Source organism: Ochlerotatus camptorhynchus, unplaced genomic scaffold (assembly GCF_037179485.1).
Source record: "Ochlerotatus camptorhynchus isolate MF236.1 unplaced genomic scaffold, CSIRO-AGI_Acam_v1.1 ptg000314l, whole genome shotgun sequence".
Lineage (NCBI taxonomy): Eukaryota > Metazoa > Arthropoda > Insecta > Diptera > Culicidae > Ochlerotatus > Ochlerotatus camptorhynchus.
In genome coordinates this window covers 1,309,160-1,315,159 of record NW_027040802.1, presented here as the reverse complement: position 1 = coordinate 1,315,159, position 6,000 = coordinate 1,309,160, and the positions used below count along the sequence as shown (strand labels likewise).

At 38.0% G+C, this 6,000-nt stretch overlaps 1 long non-coding RNA gene across 1 annotated transcript in view; it reads right to left on the bottom strand.

The window, feature by feature from the left end:
- Window positions 1-1,896: 1,896 nt before the first annotated feature.
- LOC135707589 (uncharacterized) overlaps window positions 1,897-6,000 on the bottom strand; it is a 42,618-nt gene continuing 38,514 nt past the window's right edge. Inside the window, exons 2-3 of the long non-coding RNA XR_010518235.1 lie at window positions 2,127-2,402; window positions 1,897-2,059 (exon numbers count right to left, since the gene is read on the bottom strand). This is a non-coding gene — a long non-coding RNA (uncharacterized LOC135707589). The remainder of the gene's footprint in view (window positions 2,060-2,126; window positions 2,403-6,000) is intronic.

The following is a 6,000-nucleotide window of genomic DNA, read 5'->3' as shown; positions in this document are numbered from 1 at the left end:
TTTTTTGGGCTAACTCATCTTCAATTAGTATAGACAAAAGGTACCCACCTGCCTTGATGCTTCACATACGATCGTCACGTGATTGTCGTAACCTCAACTTCTGGAACAATATATCGGAGCCAGCGAACCTTCTGGAGTCCTCCTTTTTCCTGATGATCTGCAGGGCACGTGCGACGAGAAATTTGACGCAGTAAATTGGCCAACGACAGTGACGAGATCTAGCGTGCTCTATCACCCACGGTAGAAGATTTCTCCTTATCCAGAACGATGTCCTCCTTCAGACGACGAATGGGAATTCCTCCCGGGTTTCGGCACCATAAATGTTCGTGACGCACTCGCGAACTTCTCAACAAACGACGGCGTACCAGGAGTTCAAGAAAAACAAGTCAGTTAAAACTTGGCGGAGTGAACTTAACTGACTCGAAGGCGAAACGCGGCGGACTGTTCGACCTCTTCGGATTTGGAATTGAGACTCGGGTATACGTTTGATGAGTTTGATGGCTGTATTCATACTGAAGTTCAATCGTTTTACAAATTCATGGTTCTCCTATCTATCTTATCAGTGAGTATCTGTAGGTGAGCAAACAAAAAGGAAATAGATCAACACGAACTATATTGGTTTCATTTTCAATAAGTTAGTTTCGAAAAGTATAACAAAATTAAGCTCTCGACAAACGGAGTTCCAATTTCCTGGTCAAACCAAGTGAAATGTCTTGGATTAATACTTGACCAAAAATTAATTGGGGGCATTCAAGCCAAATGTAACAAATATATAAAATGTTTGTATCCTCTTATAAACAGGAAATCCAAACTTTGCCTGGCGAATAAACTTCTAATATTTAAACAAGTTTTCAGACCGGCCATGCTTTACACTGTGCCAATATGGTCTAGTTGTTGCACTACCAAGAAAAAAGCACTTCAAAGGATTCAGAACAAAGTTCTGAAGATGATTTTGAAGTTGCCTCCCTGGTACAGTACTACCGAAGTACATAGAATTTCGAATGTTGAGACTTTAGAACAAATGTCCAACAAAATAATTACGCTAAATTAATTCCCTTTATACTTAGATAAGATTTATATTTAGTTTAGTTTAGTGTTCAGTTAAAAATTTTGCATTTATCTATTAATTAAAATTTGAAACATTAGAAAATTAAAAAAAAAATGAAAAGAATGATAAGTTAGTAAATGTTCAATTGTGAGCAATACTAATTTATTAAAAAATCTTGAAATCAGTAAATCGAAAAGTCCTTCCAGTACAAATAAGAGCCAATATTTCGCTTCATCCTCCCTACATTCATCTACTCCGATAACATTTTCACCTCAAGCGCCGCATGGCACCACGAGAAACACATTTGCCCCATGTCGACGTCCGAAGCAAGTATTCTTCTCTCGCACGCGGTCATCTGGAAATAAGGCCCCCTCCTCACCGACCACGACCGACACAGCAAATAGCAGGCGACCAACGGAATTTGCCTAGGTCCGTTTCTACAGTTTTAAAGTTAACCCACGGTTCCCAGCTGATGACGTTCTGCGCGATGCTGCACACCGCAAGCATGAATATACACATAACGGTCCACGGATAATCTACATAATTGCAGTACAACATAGAACATTTTCTCGCGTCTCACCTTCCGCTGCTGGAAGCTAGAAGGCCACCTACAACAACAACAACAACAACCAATAAGACTACTATGATTATGATTTAGAAAAGCGCTGCCATGCCAACGCAACGACAACGCCAAGAACGAGAACCACTCTCCTCAAGGCCTGCTATTTATGCAAGAACATACTGCCGAGCTGAGTAGGTACTCGCTCACACGACCCCACAGTCAGAGGGAGACAAACCAAAGAGGGGAGAACACGCGAGATAAAGAGGTTCATTGAACGGATGTCAAGAAGCGTTTATTTAATTTGCAGTTTGGTTCTCGGATAGATAATGGCCGGGAAGATTGTTTATCACCTAATCTGGTTTTCCATCCAAAGTGCTGGTAGTTGTTGGCGGCGATGATCGCTGGGCTGGTGGAAGATCATTAATTTTGGCTGAAGAACGGCTGCTGAGCTACAACGAAAAGAGCAAAGAGGAGAAGATCATTATTATTCGTACTTTTGACGTGTTGAAATATTACAGGTTTATCGCTTTGGCATCTTCTTCGGGTGGTGCTGATTGGAGGTCACCCGCGCCCCGTGAGGGTTACATTGTGGGGCCGAGGAATGTTCGTAGAGATGATCTGGATCGCTTGGGAAGGAATCGTTGAAATAGCCACGGGAAGGTACCACTACGTCACATCACATGGGTTATGGGAAATATGTACCAAGTGAAAGCGAGGTAGCGGCGGTCCCCCATGACCGGGAGGAGGTGCGGAATCCGGGTGGCTAATTGGAGGTCGTACAGTTGATTGGAGCTGAAATAGAAGATGAGGCAAACGTTAGTTGCATTATGCTGATTTCCTTGCATATTTTTTCAACAGCCCTTTGGGTTGAATAGAAATGGTTTAATTTTTAAGGGTTATAACAGATCCATTCAATCCTGCATCAAATTCTCTTTCTTTAATTAGATATGTAAGTTAGATGCGATCTTTTGATAGCTATAAGAATCTAAAAGTAAAAATTATTAACATTTACTTCTAGATATTATTGTTACAGTAATGACCAGATATAGCAAGACCTCTTTTTGGAAAATCTTTCTAATGTTCTACGAAACCCATACGCTTTTTCAGTGGTATTATTCCACAAAGCATACCTTTTTATTTCCATCGTGAAAATGAATGGGAAAGATTTGGAATTACGGTTACGTGAAATTATAGAGACAAGATAAAAATCTGATTTGTCAGCCATATATTTTCTGAATGACAAATTTGTAATAGCTGATAAGACCACTTGAGTGTTTTCGGCACCCTTGGCAATCCATGAAAATGACGCCCCTTTCCTAATTTATTAAAAATAGCGAACAGGTTGCTAAACAAAAGGGGGATCCGGAATATTTCTTTACGTCTGAGATTTATAAAGTGAGTCTGCTTCTTATCCATTTTCTTCTAATTCTATTTTCAGAATTGCACTGCCTTTCTACGCATATCTGTCCCATGTTCTAAAAGTAATATCTGAGAAAATCGCGAATAATGTTTCGAATCATTTCTGCTCATTTGAAGAATTATAAGTTATAACAAGTTAGAGTTCACATTTCAACAGAATCAATTCGTTTTAGTGAAAACTATTTAAATTACCTTCAATGAAATTAGTTAAGCCTATTTTTATATGAAAACAACTCAGTGGGACTGTTATGCCGAGAAATTTGCTATGAAGTAGGATATTCTACGCATATCAGTACCACTAAGAGCTATTACTTTCCGTGTTGCTTTGATGACCACGTTGCGTTTGACGTCTTTACTTTTGTGGTTGTGGTTATGTTTACATGAGCGTGCTTGTGTTCTGTGCGAAGTTTTGAAAGTGAATAGTTTGAATAGGTTTGCATCATTAACTGAAACCAACAATAAGTGCGTTGACATTGCTGCAATCGTCGTTTGCTACATCTATAAAGCCTTTAAAGTAGGGGCATCTGTGCTCTGTGTATAACAAATAAGATTAAAAATTAAGCAGCAAAAAAGGGTTATCTTCCATTTAATTCCTCTTACATAATTTTGGTATCCATGACAGATACGTATTTCGACTACAATGTGCAGTCTTCATCAGTGTCATTCCCTCTAAAGACTTATCAAAAACCAAGCCCCCTTAAGTATTCATCCCCTAGGTAAAAATGTCAAGATCAACCGGTTTCAACTACAACTACTTTTTTAATCATGTCAATATTGGAAGATGTCTATGCATCATTGCAACATACAATTGAATTTTAAAATCATGTTACTTTGTCTTTGATTTGTCTCAAGATCATTACACTGCTTCTTATCAATTGATTATTATTACTCTAATAATGCACAGTTTGCAATCTGAACGATAATCTGGTGTTTTAATATGAATTCCCGTTCCTCTTAATATTTTTCATCACAAAATAAAGCTTCTAGTTCCCGAAATGACTCATACAGTTTCTTTTGATAATATAAATCCGGTTCAATAATTCGTGCACTCAAATCGCTTCGTTAATAGAAGATTCAGTAAAAAATTCTTTGTGGGCCAGTTATGCGTTGAGTTTCAACATGGGACAATTAGACTTGATGTTGTTTTTAAATAAGCCCAGAACAAATACAATTGAAATTCGCTGGTTCGACTTTTAATATTTGGGCTGCTTTTTAGTTGGGCCTCCGCTGGTTGGGCCATGGCCCAATTAAAAAGCAACTGGATGTCAAAATCTCATGTCAAATTGAATTTGACAATCGAACATAAATCCATTCAACGGGGTGTCATATGCGTTTTGGACAGCGCATTACGTGTAATAATTGTACACATTTGGAATTTGCTCGAAAATTTTGAGTTTTATTTTGAATTCTAAAATGAAACATGAACTCAGTTGTCAGTTTCAAGCAACTTGTTTCAATCTGCTTTTAGTGAAATCTTCGCAACCACAACAAAGCATGTGTACACCCCCAATAAATTTTAGCCTTCTGTCAGTTGACCCAACTAACGCATCGAATTCGTTAGTTGGGCCGAGGTGGTGGCCCAACCAGCATAATTTGATTGTAACATGTTTTTCTATTTTCATTCGAAAGTTTACCTAAAAAAGTTCTGTTTTATGAACAAAAGTGAAAAACGTCCAAAAGTTACATGGGACAGATATGCGTAGAACGGCAGTGCAGTTCTTCTTATAATTTCATTGGAACCATCACACTCAGATTCACATTGAATTGTTGTCAGAATTCACTAGAAGTTCCTGTCAGAATGTTCTGCGAGAATTTATTTGAAATAAACCACAATCAGAATTATTTTCAGAATTTTGATAACTCAAAATTTTAAATCAACTAATCTGTAAATTTTACATACAATTTAACGTCAATAGCTGACTGAAATTGAACATTTTATACGACAGATGAGAAGATGAAAGTATAGAGTTGATAGTTCCGTTTGAGTACGGCAGTGTGTAAATTGTATATAGAAAGTAAAAAGCGAGCGAAAGACAATTTTGAGGAAGGTACGAATCGAATCGAGCATTCCCTTTGCCAAACTCATTCGTTGATGAGGGATGGTGAGAGGAAATATCTCCCAGCCACCCCTGGCGATTCGCTTATGTACCTCCGATGTATACGGTTCTATCGATTGTTACACAATAAAGTCACCATCTGACGTAACCATCTAGTCGACGGTTTGACCATGCAGCTATTGTTCTCCACTTGCAAAAGGGAATACAATTTTCAAATTACCGTACTACAACGGAACTATTATTTCTATAATTTCATCTCTTTTAAGTCATTTTAAGTCTGATATTAACGATATGCCTCCAAAGGCGCGCTCCTTTGTCAGGAAAAAATGGATTACTTCGCAACAAAATCAAGCAATAACGCCCATAATGGCCATGCATCAGAATCCTAGTCTTAGCCACTTCAAACTAGAGAACAGCGAATTAAAGATTAGCATTCACGTAGAAGAAAAATAACTACCTAACTCATTTTTGACGTAGGACTACGTCTTTCATTTCTATACTGGTGATACACTTTGTGAAAACCGAAAATGGAACATGTAACAAATTATGAAAGATTTTGAACATTAATAACTCAGCTGCTTCTGGACCATTTTCAATAATTTTATCACCAACCGATCAAAAATCTTCCGACGCATCTACAACATTGCTTCCGCATGATGATTTTTAACGTGAAAGTATTAAAGAAAGTGGTAATGTCAAGTATTGTACAATGTACAAATAAAAAGTTATAATGTTATCACTGTTTTCATGAAATAAACGTTCTTCCCAAGCCCAGTCCTCATAATCGAGTACCACTTGGTTGCACATCATTCTGCTTTAACCTGAAAAGGTATAAAAGAGCGCTGCTGTATGGCATTAGCTCATTTTCGCTTCGGACGGAGTGGTGAGCAGCAATAGCAGCAGTAGGAAGGTGG